We start from the raw sequence: 21,152 nt of genomic DNA, 5'->3' as shown, positions 1-21,152 counted from the left end.
AAAAATCTTTAAAAAAAAAAAAAAAACCTTGTCTACCTACTTAACAAAAGCAAGTATATTAATGCTGGAAAATGACAGGTCGTTGAACTGCTTCAGTTGAAATATCTTGGGAAATATGTCTTGCCTATTATGTTAATTCCCACATTCATGCCTATCTTTATATTTAATTTTATACAGATATATATTTTTACTTTAATCATTTAATATTATGTTAGCTTTTAATTAAATATTTTTAATCTTCTCATCAGTGCTAAAAACATTTGCAATTCTAAACATTGAAATTTTGCTTCCCTGGGTCTACTGCCTTGGGCCCAGGCTGTTTATCACTCACTTATGGGTGTTGATGTGTCCCAGCACTCGGACTAATCATGGCCCATAGAAAGAGATAACGCAAGTAAAAGAATCAATAAATAACATGGAAACAACATTGACAAAACTTGATGGCCAGCTGAATTTCGAGAGACATTGTCTGTGTAGGGAATGTCAAAGGTAGGTTTAGAAATACTGAGGTATCTATTGGCAAAACTTATAGGTGAAGATTCTAAGTGGGCACTTGGTGATTCCATACTCAGAATTGTCATTGTTATCATGGTATCTTCCCTTACATCCTGTTGCTCTCTAAGAAAAGTTTACCTTTAATTCTTTAGGATTTCTTAATGCATACCTATTTTCTGGAAGATTAGTAAACTGAAATGGCATGGAGGAGACATAAGAGAGTAATAAAAAGAAGTAACAATTTTTGAACACTGTAGGAGACATACTATTGTTTACCAATACCTTTCCCACAATTTGGCAGGGTTATGTGATTAGCTTCTTCACCATTTATAAGTAAAAGTGATGGTTATCACTTCAGAACTGAAGCAGTGAAAGGCCTTGTCTTTATCCCTACCTTCTTTTGGCAATCAGATGCTGTAGCTATGAGACAGTAGAGACTCAAAGCTTAAGGCACTGGCAATTGTGTGGAACTGAATATTGTACCCCCATAACTCTCATTAAATATTTGTGGTGTGAAGTTACTGAAAACTGGGTAGTTACTTGGCTACATAGCCTAGTAACCTAATAAAACCCCCAACTATATTCCTGGAGCCCTCATAGGTACTTCATGTTTTCTCTTGTTGATTTTCTTTGTAATTCAGTGAGAAACTAATTATTAACCTCCATTTAAGAAGAGAAGAAAGATCAAAGTGAGCTTATATAAACTAATGAGAAAAAAGGACTCACAAAGGCCAGCTACAGATAATAGCTGGAATAAAGTCTTGTCAGAGTAATAAAAGAGGCAAAAATACCTAACCTGAAAGAATATAAGAAGTTGAATAGGGTCAGAGTTGAGGAGAAATATGATGTGCTCAGGGACAAGTACATTTCCATATTAATTTCAAAAACATTATTCCAGACAGCTGCCCAAGTTAAGCCATTTCCAAGGTAACATTTTAAGGGTAAATAAGGTACAAATCTCCATGGCCTGCATAATTCTTCCTTCTAGTTCAACACTGTCTTGATTTTCCTAGGATATTTGCTCCATAGTTTTAGGTACTAAATTTATTGACCATTTTCTGATTAATTTTATTTATTTATATTTTTTTAAGATTTTATTTATTTATTTTAGAGAGAGAGAGAGAGAGTGCAAGCATGAGCAGGGGAGGAGTAGAGGGAGAAGGAGAGGAAGAGAGAGAAGCAGACTCCCTATTGAGCACAAAGTCCGACTCGGCTTGACCTCACAATCCAGAGATCATGACCTGAGCTGAAATCAAGAGTTAGACACAACCCACCGAGCCACATAGGTTCCCTCCTCAAGAGTTTTAAAGCAAATACTTAAAATATTTCATTACTGAGTTTAATTTTTCCTTGTGATTCATATATTGGCCAGTTGTTACATTTTAATGTTGATAGTCTAAAGACTAAAGCATAGATAGACCTAAATCTCCAATAGTACTAGTAATTATATTTCTTCCTTCTCCTGCCCACTAACCCAACTGTTAAATCGTAATCTCCTAATAATTATCTGACTGATAGATTCAATTCAGCTTATTTAATTCAGGAAAGATTAGTTGAATTATTATGGGTGGACACTTGTATGTTCAGTCCTGTAGATTTCTATTTCCAATTTTAAACTCAGAGCCTATAAGCATATGCTTGAGTTGTATGTCAGAAGAAACTTTGAAAAGTCAAGGGCAGGGGATCCCTGGGTGGCTCAGTGGTTTGGCACCTGTCTTTGGCCTGGGGTGTGATCCTGGAGACCCAGGATCAGGTCCCGCGTCGGGCTCCCTGCATAGAGCCTGGTTCTCCCTCTGCCTGTTTCTCTCCTTCCCTCCCTCTCTCTCTCTCTCTCTCAATCTCTCTCTGTGTCTTTCATGAATAAATAAATAAAATCTTAAAAAAAGAAAGTCAAGGGCACAGGGATCCAGTGGGAGATAACCAAGGACTCTCTAATCTCACAACACCAAGTAATAAATAATTATCAATAATTTAAAAGTTCATCACATGCATACATACATACATGCAAAAATTTCAAAAATTTCACTTTTTTCCCAATTTTCACATAGAAAGGCTTTTAGTAAACATTAAGTGGGATATTGTGAGCTTTGTCATATACTTTACTAAGCCAAATAAGTTATTTTTTATTCCTAGTTTTTAATAAGTTTTTGTTAGGGTGTCTGGGTGGCTCAGTTGGTTAAAGTGTCACACTCTTGATTTCAACTCAGGTCATGATCTCAGGGTCCTCGGATCCAGCCCCATGTTAAGCTCCATGCTCAGCAAAGGAGTCTGCTCAGGGATTCTCTCTCTCCCTCTGGCCCCTTCTCCCACTTACATGTTCTCTCTCTCTCTCAAATAAATAAATAAATATTTTTTAAAATGAAGAAAATAGTTTTTGTTTTATGTTTTTTTTTTTAATTGAGATTATGAATTGAGATTACCACAAGGTGTCTTTCTTTTCATTTGGTCTGATAAGGTACAGAATGGAGTGAATAGATTCAATAATATTGAGACATTCTTGCATTCCTAGTGTATACACACTGCTCTCTATGTATATAATACATAATAAAAACTTAATATATAAAGTATAATTCATATATTATGTATTTTCTATAATATATGTTGTAGATAGTATAAATATGTTACACAGAATATAAATTATAAGCTACATAATATAGACTATAAAGCATATGATGATTTCCAGTTAATATCATATGCAAAACTATTCTGTTTATTTCCGACAGCATCTTTTTAGACCTTAGGATCTTATATCTACATAAATTGAATTGAGAAATTGTCATGACTTGGGTCACTGTAGTATGCTTTATGAGAGTAGATTTAGTTTTAGATGATCCCAAGTAGATTTTATCTTTATAATTGTTGAATCTGATTCATTTTTAATTTTTATGACTAGAAGTAATCAAAGTTGCATTACACAAACGAAAAATTTGTCTAAATAAGTAAAACAATTCATTTATTTCAAGACTTACGCACATTGGTGTGTGCCTGTGTGTATATGTGATTTCTATACAGGTTGAAGACTAAATTATAATTCATGCAGATGGACCACTGATTGACCAATTAGAATATAATATGTATATCACATTTCTTTTATTATCAGTTTAATTCGAATGAAGTCACAGCTTTCAGATAGTATAGAACCAATAAGTAATGATTTTCAAAATTAAAATTAACTAAAAAAAATTAGGAAAGTAAAAATTTCAAAGAATGATGAATAAGGTACACTTTCACGATTTCTTTCTTTTTTTAAAAGATTTATTTATTTATCTCGGAGAGAATGAGAGTGGGGGGAGTGGCAGATGGAGAGAGAGAGAAAATCATAAGCAGCCTGATGAAGAGCTCAATCCTACAACTTTGAGATCATGAGCTGAGCCAAAATCTAGAGTCAGATGCTCAGCTGACTGAGCCACCCAGACACTCCTCTTTTGGAGATTTCTTGATCCAGAAATAGATCAAGGCAGTTTGACAAAATCACCAGTTACCATGTACGTAGAATGCAAATTTCCACAATCACAGTAAAATGAAGCATTTCCTCCCAAAACATTGTTTGGATAAACATGAAATCCTATCAGTTAATTATTCTCATCACATAAGTGATATCTGGCAAATTGAATTTATATATCACCATAGAAACAAGAAAAAAATATTTTCTTCTTAGCAACAATGCATTTTACCATCTTGAGAATTTATTATAAAATTATTTATTTGGTCTTCAATTTCCATTTTGCATATCTTATTTTGTTTTTCAATTGTTAAAAATCTTTTTAGCTACTGCTTACTACAGTAAATAAAGACACAGTTGCACCGTATTTGACATTTTTTGCTGATGTTGTATTAGTAGCTACATAATACCGCGTCAAATATGTCATCTAAATGTTCCTTTCTCCAATTATCAATTGTTTTCAGTACATATTCTTTATAACTCTAATAGCAATAAATGTATTCTACCGTCAAAAGCAATACTTAGTAAGCACCACTGCCAAATGATGTGGAAAATATAATTTTGTATTGAAAAATGCATAATATAAACATGACTTTTTAAAGACCTAAATCTTAGTGAATGGAAAAATTTTAAAGTCATACACTCGATTTTGTGTGTGTGTGGAATCAATGCAAAATTTAAAAATGTATGACACAGTACCTGATTCATATGAACTGATTAAAATATTAAAGCATTTTAGCTACCATGCAAACATTATAGTAATAATTATTATTTTAAAACATGAGCAAACATGACAAAACTATTATTTTGTGCTAGACATGATTACATTTTTCTACTTAAAATTTTTATTATGCATATGGAGAATTCTTTGTTATTTAAATAAGAATAAATAATAACTTGGTTGATTCAGTCCCTCAATTTCTGAGAAATGATTTACTTACTTTATTCACATTAGAATTAACTGAAAACCAAATAAAATGTAGATTCCATACTCCACAGATTCTTATTCACCATTTAGGTGATCATAATGAGCTCCAAAGTGATTCCAGGCAAGTAGTCCAAGGATAACACCACCACCAGCCATCATCATCATCATCATCTTGTCTAACATGTATTGGGAGCTTTTTTCTTGATTATTACTTTACAAAGAGTATGCCATTTTTAACTGATTCATCTTACAATACTTCTATGGTATATGTTCCATTATTTTTGATAAATGCAGAGAGTGAGCAAATAGAAGTTAACTCGATTTGCTTAGTCATGTAAGAATCTGCCAGGCTGGAGTTAAACCCAAGCAGTTTACTTCCTCCAGAGCTGGTACCCTTAACTTTGCAGGAACCATTTTCTAGAATATGGATACCATTTTGGAAAAGAAATATATGGGTAGATGCTGGCCAGGGTTTCCAAATTTTCATATTTATTCTCATATGGAAAAAATGCTTAGGATGAACTTCAATGTTGTAATATGTATTTATATGCTAATCATTTACATCTACAACTTTTACCACCATAAAGATATTTCATAAAAACATACTCAAAATCGAAATACAAGAGTATAAGGTAAAATATCAACATAAATAGAATTTTTCATATTTTGCCACAGCTCAGTTGATGGTCCTGGGCACACTCTATGTTACCTATAGGACACTATATGAGGGAGTCACCTATCTGGAGACTGCTTCGCAAAGTGCAGGAGCATAACATAGCCATTTTGATTACTTAATTTCATATCTCCCACCTTAACTTGTTTTTCTCTCTCTTCAAGAGAACAATTTGCATGGGTTCTTGGACAGACTTTTACTTTATGCCCTGATCTTATGGTAGTAACGTTCTGGTTGTTGCATTATACCTGCAATAGATGGTTCTTATAAGTAATACATATTGAGGATAGGAATTAAATCAAATGAACAGTATAATTTTTATCTGGTTCTTTTTCTTAATTATTTTACTTAGTTAAATCTTCATTTAATATTAAATTAACGATTAGCATTAAGGAGAATCTGCATAAAATGTAAAGATTTGTGTCTTTATAATATTATAGCGGCATGGCACTAGTCAAAGTACTTAAACATTCTCAGATTGAGTTTCTCCAACTGCAAAATGAGATAACATACCTAACTTCTAGGTATGCTGTGATAAATCACACAAAAATAACAAGCTGGATGTGGAGCATATTAAATGTTCAATAAAGGTAGTTATTATTATATCATAAAAACATGGCATTTATTTAAATATTTCTAATCTCAAATTTCTTTGGAAAATTCTAATTCATCACCTCCTAAAGTGCAGAAGAGAATCACTAGTAAGTCCTCACTGTTACAAGAATAAAAAATCAAAGGAATAACTGTCAATATGCATTATGCTTAAATCATTCAGGATAAAGCTCTTTCTGACTCAAAGCAATTGGGAATGGGAAACATTTCCTAACGATTACAAATGATTTCAGGTTAATACACCCAAGGCTAATGTGTACAGTTTCTATTATGTGAAATGCCAGGATCTGGTAGGAGACAGGAGTAGAAATGTGCATAATAAGTCACAGGACCTAAGACACTTCAGAGATATCAGAAGGATAAAACCATTATAAGTCCATTGTCACATCTAAATATAGAAAAGTTAATTTCTATCATCTTATAACTTGAAGTTCTCTCTACCTACCTGTCTACCTTTCAACTTCATTGAATAGAGAAATATATAGCTTCAAGACAAAAACTGTAATGATATTTGAGGATCCTTAAATCAATCACCTTGGTCATTGCCAGAAAAATATCTATGAAGTCTGAAAGTATTCAGTCTCTATTCCCCACTCATACAATAAGACTTCCCAACAATTTTCACGTTACTTATTATGGTTCCTTTTGGGGAAAGACTCCAGTTGAAAGAAAAAGTCCAAGTCAAATACAAAGCATAAAAATATAACTGAAAATAAGCAGAAACAAATGCCAGGTTGAGAACAACAACAACAACAACAACAAATATAAAGAAATAAAGGAAAAAAGAAAGAAAACCAAAAGTTCCTTAGATAAATAAAAGATACTTCCTCAATGAAAGAATTATAGCTTGAAAGAGTATTTAGAGAACAGGAATTGTAATTCCTGGCTACTTTTTAAAGGTGTGTATAGGAGGAAATTTTGAAAGGTAACTTTGAAGAAAAATCTTAATAGAAGAAAGAAGGCATAGGTAGAAAAAAATATGATAAAAATGATTACTAGAGGACTAATTCAAAAGGCACAACATAAAAAAACTCAAAGATATGGAAAGGAAATATTATTACAGAATAAACATCCATTCACTCTCTCCACATTTTCTCATCCAATTTATGGAAAATGCAACCTGGCTTTTCCCCCCAGTACTAAAATTCACTCATCCATCCAGGTCAAGAGGGCTCCCCTTTATTTCTTTAACAAAATTCAATAAAATCTTTTCTTTCCTTTCTGAAATCAACTTTATAGTGGCATAGCACACTGTTACCTTCATCATAACTGCACTCCCTTTTTAAAACTTCTCTCTTTTTTGGCTTGGAAAGCTCTACACTCTTTCAATTCCTCTTTCACCTCAAGAATCTCTATTTCATCTTATTGTTCTCTTCCTTAAATACTAGAGTTCCATTCTTCAGAATACTTTGCCCATTCTATATGTGTGATAATATCTGCGGATTTTATGTCTACAATTAATCTCTATATGCTAAAATATCGCAAAAGAGTCTCAACAGTTCATATTTATCTCTTTCTTTAATTATAGACCTACTTTCCAAGAGGCATTTCAAAGTCCATACCCCAAAAATAAACCATTATCTTTTATTGCTCATTCCTGTTCATCATTATGTTTTTTTCTCTCACTGAATGAAACCAGTATCCACTCAAAAACTGACACTTGAATAAGGAATCCCCTTTCAACATTCTCTTTATTTTACCTTCTGTACATATTCAAGCTTTATCTATGGTCAATTCTACCTCTTAGTCTCGCAAATATATGCACTCACTTCCTATAACCTCCAAGTTCTTAATCCATGACTTCTTCTCATGAATTGTTTCCCATACCAGCAAGATAAACTAAATGATATTTTTAAATTAGAAAATATGTTTCAGGAGCATTAAAGTTCTCACACCATTTTATCTACTGAATTCATGTCTGAAATTTTATACTAAGGAAATAAATTGGAATTTAGAAAATTTGGTGCAAAATGTTGTCTACCAATGTATTATTTATCACATAAAAATATAAACTAATAGTTGAAGCTATTTAATTTTTGACATACTCAAATGTTTAAAGAGACTAGACAGAATTATGACAATGAGAATTGTATGGTAGAAAGATTTAGTCGTTGACAACACTCATGGTATCGGGAAAGGAGAGTTCCATAATGAGTGTATCTAATTTTTAAAAAAATCAATGTTAACAAATGCACATGAAAATAGCTATCGTTCTTAACTTGTCTTGAAAAAAGGCCATACCAATATTGTTAAGTAATTTACCTATAACCAAAACTAACATGCACCCTAAGTGCCCAGATTTGTTTTTTTTATACTATTTGTCAATTAAAAAGAAAACAAACAAAAAGTAGTACATCTTGCTGAATAGCTAAAGAGAAGTTTTAGGAGGGATTAAAGCAGAAGAGAGTGGGTTGAAGAGTGATTAGAGCCTAGAACTGATGAGTTCGAAAAATAGATGAGTCATTCAAAGTAAATTTTAACAGAGGAAAAGCAGAGATCTCTTCACTGGGCAGTTTGGATTTAAGGAAAAATGTTTTAAGATAGAAATGCAGTTTTTGAGACTCTGTTTGTTGGACAAATGAGCAATAAGCAAAGATGTTGCAAAGAAAAAAATAGACCAAGCACCAAAGTATATAAATTCTGTTCATTGTGATGAATCAATAGCAATAATATAATCATTTCCTTACACTTCACTGACTTGAAAATTAAAAGAATAAATTCAAGAAATTTCACATTTTTAATCTCTTAGATTGTTTCATGTGTTAGGATGATACTCAAATCAATTTCAAAACTGAAAAAAAATGAATTGGTAAGGAGTTTAATTTAGTATTTCAATAGTTATCCACAAAAAGTTTGGAGTAGAATTATAATAAATTTTGGATCATAATATGGATTGTATGTTTCAAAGGACAGGTTTTAAAAAATAAATGAAAATATATAATTATTTTGGAACAAAATATTTTTGCACAAACACCTCTGTGAAAAAGGAATTGAGTTTCAAATTGTATAATAAAAAACTCAATGCTTTCTTAGTTTCTTTATATAAAACATACAAATAAAAAATTCTAGGGATGCCTGGGTGGTTCAGTGGTTGTGCATCTGCCCTTGGCTCAGGGCGTGATCCCAGGATCCTGGGGATCCGGTCCCTCATCAAGCCCCCCCATGGAGATCCTGCTTCTCCCTCTGCCTATGTCTCTGCCTCTTTACCTGTGTCCTTCATGAATAAATAAATCTTAAAAAAATCTATATCATTTGTTTTATGTTTTTGCTTTCGGAATGTAAGTTAAAATAACTTAGTAGACTACAATTATTTTTGACGAGTTCACATTTTTAAAGTTAATCTTGTTGAGTTTATTTAGACTTTATGGTCATAAGAATACAATTTGAAGACAAAATTTCAAACCAGATGGACTAGTTTAGTAGAATATTTGATCAACTATTTTACATTCTGAGGATATCATTTTATGATTGTATGCTATTAGCTGTGTAAAAAGAATGGCCAAGTAATGTACTTTAGTAAATATAATATTGGAAACATCTCAAGAGGGAGATTTTTTTTTACATCCCTTTAACATGAATGTCATGCTTACAGAGTAGATAAACCCCTACTCCCTAATTCCCAAAATAAGAGATTGGGTATATCACTTTAATTCTAAATAAAATGTATATAGGAAAATTTAGAAGAGATACATATGTAAATCTAGAAAAAAGTGTATCTCCAAGAGATGGGATGGGTTTAAAATACATATACATTTCAGGAAGAAAAATCAGCATGAATATAATTAATTTGAGATATGAATGGATTTAAAAAGCATGTTGAAATAGATTCTTTAAATTTTTTATTCCTTTGTAATTGATTCCAGAGAAGATAGACAAGTTTCCTTTCAGATAAATGCAAAAGCATTCAGTATAATCTGATGAATGAATGAATTGACTTTTGACTGACAAGATGTCTTTTTTTCCCTGAAACTTATATTATGTGGACTATGAGTCACTCCCTTTAATGTGTAGAAGGAGTTAACACGTTCTGTGAAGAGATGATGTTCTTACATGAAATAATCCCTCATTATATTTTTTAATCCTGCAACCCTAACATCATTTTGTTTCTTAATATGTAGAAAGCAGCTAATTAATAATTTACTAAAATTTGGGTACTTAGCTCACATATATACAGTGTTAAAAGTGCATTGTTTGTTTCTATTTCCCTATAATTCAAATGCTCAATGATAATACAAAGTCACATAATTTCATAGAAATAATATTTATGATTTAAGAGCTGCATGTTTTTAACATTGGTTTAATACACATACTCATACAATGACAACATTGCTCCATATCTTTAAAATAGTTTAAATTTAAATTTTATATAAGTAACTTTATATATGTATCATATACTACATAAAATGTCATACAACAGAAGAAACAACAGGTGTTGACGAGGATGTGGAGAAAGGGGAACCCTCTTGCACTGTTGTGGGAATACTAACTGGTACAGCCACTCTGGAAAACAGTGTGGAGGTTCCTCAAAAAATTAAAAATAGAACTACCCTACAATCCAACAACTGCCCAGTAAGTATTTACTCAAAGAATTAAAAATACTAATTCAAGGGGATGTATGCTTCCCAATGTTTATAGCAGCATTATTTACAATAACCAAATGATGCAAATAGCCACGTGTCCATCGACTGATGAATGGATAAAGAGGATGTGATACACACACACACACACACAAACACACAAATATTACTGAGCCATAAAAAAAGAATGAAATCTTGCCATTTGCAACAATGTGGATGGAGCTAGAGAATATTAGGCTGAGTGAAATAACTCAAAGAAAGACAAGTAACATTTGATTTCACTCATATGTGGTTTTGTTAAGAAAGAAAACAAACTAACAAAGAGAAAAAGAGAGAGAGAGAGGCAAAGCAAGAAACAGATTCTTAACTATAGAGAATAAATTGATGGTTACAAAGAAGAGGTGTGTGTGGAGATGGGTTAAATAGGTGATGGGGATTAAGGAATGCACTTGTGATTAGCATTTATGGAAGTGTTAAATTATTATATTATATACCTGAAATTAATATAACACTAAATGTTAACTAAATGTAATTAAAATAAAAATGTTAAAAAATTAAAAATAAGAATATGAGGGACAAGAAATAATAAAATGGTATGGAGTTTTAACAAATAATTAGTGTGGTCTTAAAATTATTATATTATAAAAAAATCAAATTTATATATATATATTTGAAATCTGTCCATAAACAAATACTCACACATATATCTGTGCATGCAAACACATTTACCCATTTTTAACAGCCTTTAAGAAGGTATTTTTAATGGCTATATGTTATTTTATTAAGATATAGAGCATGTTATGTTACTCAATCATTTATAATTATTTTTGTTCCAGATATTCTTCTTTATGTACTTTTAGATTATTTAAATATGATAAAGTTCCAGAAAAGAGGCTTACTGGGTCAAAAATTTGGCACAACTGTTTTGTTTGTTTGTTTGTTTTAAGGAGTAGGAGTAGAATTCAGTGATTCATCATTTACATACAACACCCAGGGCTCATCACAAGTCCCTCCTTAATACCCATCACCCATCTAGTCCATCCTCCACCCACCTCTCTCCATTTACCACTCAGTTTGTTCTGTTAGTGAGAGTCTCTTAAGGTTTGCCTCCCTCTCTTTTTCTTTTCTACCCACCTTCCTCTACATTCATCTCTTTTGTTTCTTAAATTCCACATGTGAGTGAAATCATATGGTATTTGTCTTTCTCTGACTGACTTTGTTTAGCATCATACACTCTGGTTCTACCCATGTCATTGAAAATAGCAAGATTTCATTCTTTTTGATGGCTGAGTAATATTGTATTATCATACATGCTCATTTATTACTAACCAATCATTTTGAGTCAAATCCTGATAGGCCTATAGAATTGGTATACTCTACAGACATTGGATAAAAGAGAGGAAATACCAAAGAAACACCAATGTCTTATATAGACACAAAGGCAACAGCCTTATTTAGGAGACTTATATCCACCTGAAAAGTGGTGCTATGGCCTCTTTATTTTTCACCAGTATTATGGTAAATAATAGGTTATATTTTGCTTTACAATTCAAAAGCACTTTCAAGCATTATCAAGAAGTACTTCAATAACAAACTGCAATACCATTAAAAAGTTTTTAGAAAGATGCATCTATATCCTGTTCTCTTTATCTTTTTAATGTTCTAGTTACATTTTATGTTTCTCTCTGCATTTAGTAGAATTCTCTGTTTATCAAAAAAATGTCATAGAATCTTCACTAGAGATTTAAAAAGTCTCTGCTAGAGACGAAAAAAATAAAATAAGTGGCAAACTTTTGAAACTTTTGGAAACAATGTAGCTATAGTACAATTTAAAGACAGAAAAAATGGTGGCATTTTTCTTTTCTATGATTTATGTATAATTTGTTCATTTCCACAGAAATGACATTTCTAAATTTTGCACATAGAGAAAATTACCTAGGTTATTTTAAGCCATAATTGATTGCCAAAATTATTCCCACTTTAATATACTACCCTACAAATTTACAAAGTTCATTTATCATGTAAGTTCTTAGAATGAACAAATAAAACGTGGATATGCTGATCCTGTATGTTGATACGTCATTGTCCAATACTAACATTTCAAACCTGACTAGGTATGTCAAAGCAAAATCTCTGACTACTATATGTTTTCCTTTAATTTTAAAACATTCTTTGATGATTCTGAATGTCTTTTATTGAGTAGTGCAATGAATTTCTGACAAAAACATTTCTGCTTTACTAATTCTAAAGTGGTTTTTAAAGTGAGACATGAATGCTCTTACTGGATCATATCAGAATTTTCAAGATGGAATGCATCATTTCAAAAGGAAACTGATTTGTTGTAAGTTATAAAAAGGTAGTTTTAGAGCATTTTAGGTGGATTTTTTCTAGTGAGTGGTGATGAGAGTTGAAAACTAATGGCATAGGTTTTTTAAAAAGTGTCAAACATCTTTCTGGTCACTTTAGCAAAAGTCACTCATTTCTCAAATCCGAGAGCTGTCAAAATCAATGCTAGAAAGGAAGGATTCATGTGGGGTTATTAAGTTTCATGTTTGTTTATTTTTCATCCTCAATCTGTTATGCCAAAGCAAAGATACAGGTATTGGAAGATCATAAATATCAGAGGGAATTGTCATGACCACAAAATATAAAAGTTCCATTTTCTCATATTTATGATCATGGTTCTCAGTAGCAATAAATCCCAATTGAAAGAAAGGTATATGAAAAGACCAATATATCCTATTAAATCATGTGATACATATATTTCTATTATATTACTACTCAATAACATGTTAAATACCACTCTGTAACACTTTGAATATAATAATATTTAAAGGGTTCGTGTTAAGAGCATGTGTGTCAAAAAATTCAATATTAGGTTTTTTTAAAGATTTTATTTATTCATGAGAGATGAAGAGAGAGTGGCAGAGACATAGGCAGAGAGGGATGCAGGCTCCCTGCGGGGAGCCTGATGCAAGACTCAATCCCAGGACCCTGGGATCATGACCTGAGCCGAAGGCAGACACTCAACCACTAAGCCACCCAGGTGTCCCTCAATATCAATTTATATTTACTTATCTGTTATCTTTCATCAAATTATACATATCTTGATTATGGCAAATTCCTGGAGGATGGGTCTGATTTCTTAAGAATGAATGGGAAGCATTTGTGCAAATCATTCTCAAGCATCTTACTTTATGATACTTTAATTGAACTAATTTTTTAAAAAGTTCCCAGGGAAAAGCACATTATAAAGATTCCAAAGGGGAAAACAAACCAAAACAAAACATATAAATAGATAACATATTCTTTAACACTTCTACAGTTTGTGTGTGAAATAGAAACAGAGAGAGAGAGAAAGGTAGAGAGAAAGTGGGTTTAAGCATAAAAGTATAAGTATAAATATTTCAATATTTTATTGGGGCACAAATAAAGAATTACTAAAATTGAGAACTGAAAATACAGATATAATTTACATAATAATATAAGACATTTCAGTCATTGTTATAAAACCTCAGTAAGGGTAGCTCAGTGGTTGAGCGTCTGCTTTCGGCTTAGGATGTGACCCCAGAGTTCTGGGATCAAGTCCCACACAGGCTCCCCACAGGGAGCCTACTTCTCCCTCTGCCTATGTCTCTACCTCTCTCTTGCATCTTTCATGAATAAATATAATCTTAAAAAAAAAAAACCTGGGTAAAGCAGAAAACACATTTAAGTAGAATAAGTCATCTAGAGGTGATTTCTAGATCTCATAAAATGATTATTTTGTAAAAATTGAATAATTTTAGATTTTTCCTTTTGTAATGTTTATTCTTTTTTGGGAATATGCTTATTGGTTACACAATTGGTAAACAGAAATGTCCACATTATATTAAAATTTCAATACTTTCAAATTAAAAATTATAATGTGTGATACTTAAACATCTAAAGTATTTAGAATTTGGAATAAAGGAAATTATATGTATATTACCACATTACTTGATATTGCAAATTTATCCAAAATAAAAATATATTACTACATTTGTAAATATTTTACATAAACGATGTCTTCTCTATAGATATATTAGTTCAAAAATGAATTCCTAGATCTAAAATATGAATTTATATAAAGAAAACATTTGCCATTCTACTTAGAAATATTTTTTGCTACCTTCATGTGTTTTTTTATATGGTAGTTACAGATTTACTAAATCCTTTTGGCAAATTTACATGGAATATTTTATTAAAATTAGTAATCCTATTAAACTTACTTGTAATAAATTAAAACTGAAACAATATTAAATATCTTTCACAATTTGCATTTCCTTATTTACACTTTTGTGTCTTTCATATTTTGTGTGTCTGATGAATTAACCTTTTTAATACATGTGATGGATATAATTCATTGCAAATTAATATGTGAACATGTTTGAATATGTATTTGTCTATATTGATAAGATGCTCAAAGGTTTACTATTATTATTATTATTATTATATTCTTAATTACTTAAGCTCTTTTGCTTTCCGACTTTTCTAAATTCAATAAAATGTTTGATAGTCAAAACAACTGACAAAGAGGAAGAAAATAAAATAATTATATCAACTTTGAGAATCGATTGTCCTTCAAAGAACATTTAACTTTCTTCAGATATGCAGAAAGCCCCACATTGAATATTATTTCCCAAGAAGTAAATAATTAATTGCATTAAAAATATTTATATTTTTCACATATTTTTAAGGTGACTTTATTGTTCAGAGCAGCCGATAGTACAGAGATAAATACACAGTAAGTCAAAAATCAAAATCCTAGAGAAAAAAAAGAAACAGTAGTGATACATCCTTCTCAAGAAATTTAGTGTTTAAATATTCTGGATACGAGCAACTTTTATTTTCTTCAATCTGAATTGTAGATATGGCAAGTTTTTCTCACAAATATTTGTTTTAGAGATAGTTTAATATACACATTGTGAGTTAAAATTTTTTAGAATTTTTTTCCCTTATAAGCACAAACTAACAAAGTGCTTCTCAAGAACTTTTTGGCCCTATATTCATTGAGGTAATTTATATATTTAAATAGACCTAATTATCCCGTTCTTACCTGTGTATCTTCAAGTTCTAGGAGTTCTGCAAAAATTGAAATTCAAAATTCATGATAAACACATGAGGAAGAGTAGTAGAGAGGGTTCTTATTTTGCCTCACAGACTCCTCATCAAAGCTGACATGTGTCACACTGCTCTGAGTTACAGAGGCTTGCACTTTTAGTACCAGACCACCAGTATGTCACTGCTTACAGAATGCTATTTTGGGTCCTCTGAGTACAGCCATGAACACTGAGCCTTTTGTGCAAAATATCATAAGGGCACTCTGATGTCCGTTCATAGGCTGGGATTAAAATGCAGAGAGCTCCAGCAAGTGGTATGAGTGGCTTTTTTTTTTTTTTTTCTCCTTTTCCCTAACAACAAGCAAAAGGAAAATAAAGTGCTTATTGGCTTGAGGTGATAAGGAGGGAATTCAACTTCTGTAAGAGAATCCTACAAGTGAAAAGGACATGCCCTCTACTTGGGGATTAGCTGATGAAACAAATGATCATTTAAAACAGGCACAAAAGTTACTAAAAAAGAGAAGAGCTTTTCCACTCTGCATCTATGCCTTCTGGCTGCTGCTTAATTCAGTCTTTCTGCTCAGGAATCAAGGAAAATACAGAAAGAGAGGGCAATGTCTAAATGAAAATCCTTTTCTTTTCCTTGGTTTATTTATTACCTAAATAGACTTATTTTATTACATTTATATAAAATTAAATTATATAATTTATTAAATTTATAATCAAATTTGTAATTAAATTATAATTTTGTTATTTATTATGATACATAATAGTAAGCTATCTGCTGATTACCAAAGCTGTTTTTAGTTAAAATTATTTTTGTATCAAATCAGAGAGGTTCAGATACATGAACGGTACCTAACATAAAACAGTGCTACATCCACGATTATGTCTCAAAAACTCAATATTTTTAAGGTTTACATATGCAGTTATTGTGAGGAGACAACCACAGATTCCAGAAGGATACTTGCATTCTACAGTATTGGGACCATATACATGTTCATTGTTTTTATCATAACAAGGGAAGGATAGGAGGAAAGAGATTATAACTAATCCCAGTGGTAACTAATTTGATAATGTGATGTCTACTTTGCTTACCTCATATTTAAGTTCACAAAAATAAAATTAATTATCATGTGTTAAATAAATGTTAGATGCCTCTGTAACGTGAGTCAAAACCAAAAATAAGCTTTTTCCCTCAAGCATTTTTTAAAACTTGTGTTAAGAACACTTAACATGAGATCTACCCTCTTAAATTTTAAAGTACATAACACAGTATACTAAACTACAGACAAGATGTTGTACAGCCAATCTCTAGAATGTATTTATTTTACATAGTGACTTTATACCCCTTGAGCAACTCCCCATATCTCCCTGCCCAGACCCTGTCAACCACCATTCTACTCTCTGCTTCTATGAGTCTGACAACTTTAGAAACTTCATATAAGTGGGATCATGCAGTATTTATCCTTCTGTGAATGACTTCTATCATTTGCATAATGTCCTCTAGTTTCACCCGTGTTCTAGTGTTTATGTACAAATCTAACCTTTTATGGATATTGTTTCCTGTCTTGATATCACTTGAAGTTCTGCTTTAGGTTGCAACTATACTTTTTCAACCTGAGAGTAGTATGTTCATCACAATCCAAGGCTTATGATATGGTGTAAATGTGCAAGTGCAAGTCAGCATTGGCTATGCTGCTTGCTGTATCGGTAAATGGATAATCACTATGGCAGAAGTTACACTGAAACAGGATTAAATTTTCTGAAGAATGTAGGGTTTGGAACTACATGTTTTCAAATGGAATACCATTGACATAGATTTGCAATTTTCTTAAGTGGAAGATATATCATAAAACACCTATGCAAAGTGACCAACTAGATTTGGTTTTAATATAGACACAAAGTATTTTAGTTTTTTGTCTTTGTTTTTTTCCATTTTTTGAGGAGGGAGAGAACAGGAACTGGAGGGAGGGGCAGCAGGAGAAGGAAAGAGAAAATTAGAGACAAAGTTCTTTAAATTACTAAAGAAATGTTTGTCCTCCCTGGAGGGTAAGAAGGATTAACATCAGATTAGCTGGAATCGAGTAGTCTCTATATCTATGCCACAACCAAGAATGTATACCGGCTGGACTGATGGGACTAGTCACCATAAAAACTCAGGGATTACCAGAAGTGCATTTTTCTTATACCAGGAAGAAAAGTACATGAAATCTTTCCCACATGTAGAAAGAGTAAGAAATTGTGAATACTGAATGGAACATGACAGTATAAGAATGGAGAGTCTCTGCATTAAGTGCATCATTACCCATATGAGAGTCAAAGCCATTACACTTGGATTACTGGAGCTCTCCACACCACAGCATAAGCATGAGGAAGGGGTGGATAATGCCTGAGACATTGATCCTGTTTCATATATAGAGAAACATTCTGAGAAATTTATAGAAACAGGGACGCCTGGGTGGCTCAGCGATTGAGTGACTGCCTTCAGCTCAGGGTATGATCCTGGAGTTCCGGGATTGAGTCTCAACATCAGGCTCCTTGCATGGAGCCTGCTTCTCCCTCTGCCTGTGTCTCTGCCTCTCTCTCTCTCTCTCTTTCTCTCTCTCTCTCTGTCTCCCATGAATAAATAAATTAAAAATCTTTAAAAAAAAGAAATTTATAGAAACATTCTGTTAAACAATTAACAGCTTTCCCATGCAATCTGAGTAGAGTCTACAAATGCCTTCTGCCAGCAGGCTGAGAAACAGAGCGTGATGTTCCAGATGCTGTTAGCCAGGACTGCATTGAGTTAATCTAAATAAAAATCTGAATTAAAATGTTTCAACTCATCAATGTTCTAAAGAGCGACTCATTGATTTATTGATTACTTTTCTTCTTTTTATTTTTTTTCTGATTTCTTTTTTTAAACCAAATAATTAAGTAATGTAAATCTATTGACTAAGTAAAGAATGGATCAGCTAATGAAGCTTAGATCTAACAGTAGAGAGAAGATGAAAATCACGTTATTCAGATTCTGACCTGTCCCTAGAGGATGAACCAGATCTATTTACTTCACAGCATACTCTATTAAGGTCCCTCCAATTAGATAGGTAGGCTTAGTCCAATCAGCTGTGGTCAGGATGGTAGCATATAAAGTCTACATCATCATCACCACCATCTTGGGGCATACCATTTCTCAAATTAAATTTTATTCATGATGGTTTTGGAAGAAAAAAAAAAAACCTCAGGATACGTGAAGATAGAAAAAAATTGAAAATGTCCAAAAAGGGTTAAATAGTAAAGAAATATTACACATACATAGAAAAGATAAAGTAGACTAAGGGTTAATTGACCTGGTGACTTCACACTATTAGTTTTCCAGGTTTGTTTGCTCTCTTCTTACACTTAAGAGTAATCTTTTCCCAAGAGTCCCTAAAACACTCAGCTTTTGTCCTATTGACTAAAATAATTATTTGTTCTCATATCTGAACAAATTATGCCAAAGAGAAATGCTGAGAACCATTAAGTAACTCCCACACTTGGTAGTAAGAACTACTTGGATGAGAAACAGGGTAATTTCCCCCAATGAGGGTGGGGTAATTGGCAACCAATGGTATTCACTATAGACTTGTGTGTAAAAAGTTGAAAATAAAAACAATAACTTCTGCTACGCATGATTTATAGATGTTATTCTTTACTAATAGTCTAATCTGCTATACTTCCCTTCTCGTTTGAAGAGTGTGCATATATCACAATGATAAATGGGAGAAACTGAAATAATGATTAAAACAACATAAACAAGACACTGGCTAATCCATATACTTCAAACAATAACATTTTTTTTTTTTTTTTTTTTGTCAAACTCAGTAAAACTTGGCTCCTGGTAAAGAAACATTTTTTTTTAATATGGTAACATGTTGTAGTGCCTTAGAAGATTTATCCTTTATTTTTTTTTTGAAGATTTATCCTTTAAATTATAGTTGCAGCAGCCCTTACTTTGATATAATTAAAATTTATCTGTTCATATGTATCCATATTTTCTTATTTTTCTTTTGTTTTCTGTTTTGTTTTGTTACTGTTTTCTTCTGTGAGCAGACATTGCTTTGGAGTTCTGCATCCAAGGAGTAATTTTGTTTGATTAAACTATAACATAAATCGAAACAGAGAAAATTGGCAAATGAATAAATACATAAATAACAAAGGTTCCCATTCTATAAAAAAAAAACATACTTAGTTGGCACTACATCAACAACCTAAAATATGGACATATAATCCCAGAAATGTAGAATCATCACCTCTGATTCCTAGCTCTATGTCTCTCTATTAGTTAATCATCTATCATTTTTACTTTTGCAAGATACTGTGTTAAGGTTATAGTTGCACAAAGGCAAATAAGGCTCTGACCAAATCATTTCTTGAAAATAAAAAAGCACAAATAATTTTTAAAGCATCAGGCAGGAGTAAACCAAAACGAAATCCTGATAGAAGCACATGGGAAAACAGGGAATATCAAGCTTCACTGAAAACGTGATGAAATGTGAAATATGCGTTATTTTGTCAAGAGCTGATTATGGAGAATTTTAGAAAATAACAGCCTGTTTGCAGACTAAGTTTTACTATACAACTAGACATCCTTGTATTGCTAAAGTTCCCTGAAATATAATAGTATCTCTAAGACATTTTGACAATTTATGAAAGATTTTGCATGTATCTATGAAAAGAAAAATCCTGCTTAAATGATATATATTTAAATTAGGCACACATGGGTGGCTCAGTTGGATTAAGTGGCCAACTCTTGCTTTTGGCTCAGGTCATGACCTCAGGATCCTAGGATTGAGCCTAAACTGGGCTGACCACTCAGTGGGGAGTCTACTTGAGAATTCTCTCTCCTTCTCCCTCCTGCCCCTACCCCTGCTTATGCATGCATGAATGCAAGTGCTCTCTTTCTCTCTCCATAAAGTAAATAAATAAATCTTAAATAATTAATGTAACCTAGTCATTGGAAATTAATATTATTTTAATATTAATTAAACAACACACTTTCTTCACATCACAATCTGTAAACTAAGGAGCCATGTGCTAAATCTGCCCAGCCTTCTAGTTTCATTAAAAACAAACAAACACACAAAAAAAGTTTTATTGGAATAGAGCCATTCTCATTTGTTTACAAATTGTTCAAATTGTCTGTGGCCGCTTTCATTCTACAATAGCAGAGTTGAGTATTTGCAACAGAGATTCTTGACCTACAAAACCTAAAATATTTACTATGTAGTCATTTACAGGAAGAGTTTAGCAACTCCTGCTTTATATTCATGTGATACAGTGACTTCAAATGTTTACACTGTTTACTTTAAAATTAAAT

At 32.1% G+C, this 21,152-nt stretch overlaps 1 protein-coding gene across 2 annotated transcripts in view; it reads right to left on the bottom strand.

Moving 5' to 3' along the window:
- CDH19 (cadherin 19) overlaps nt 1–15,993 on the bottom strand; it is a 94,396-nt gene extending 78,403 nt beyond the window's left edge. Inside the window, exon 1 of one of the 2 annotated variants that reach the window (XM_077886541.1) lies at nt 15,805–15,993. The gene's annotated coding sequence lies outside the window, so the exon portion shown is untranslated. The remainder of the gene's footprint in view (nt 1–15,804) is intronic. The other variant, XM_077886525.1, reaches the window with a different exon arrangement.
- Nucleotides 15,994–21,152: the final 5,159 nt, after the last annotated feature.

This window comes from Canis aureus, chromosome 1, assembly GCF_053574225.1.
Source record: "Canis aureus isolate CA01 chromosome 1, VMU_Caureus_v.1.0, whole genome shotgun sequence".
NCBI lineage: Eukaryota > Metazoa > Chordata > Mammalia > Carnivora > Canidae > Canis > Canis aureus.
The sequence above is the reverse complement of the archived record's forward strand: the minus strand, read 5'-3'. Positions and strand labels throughout refer to the sequence as shown.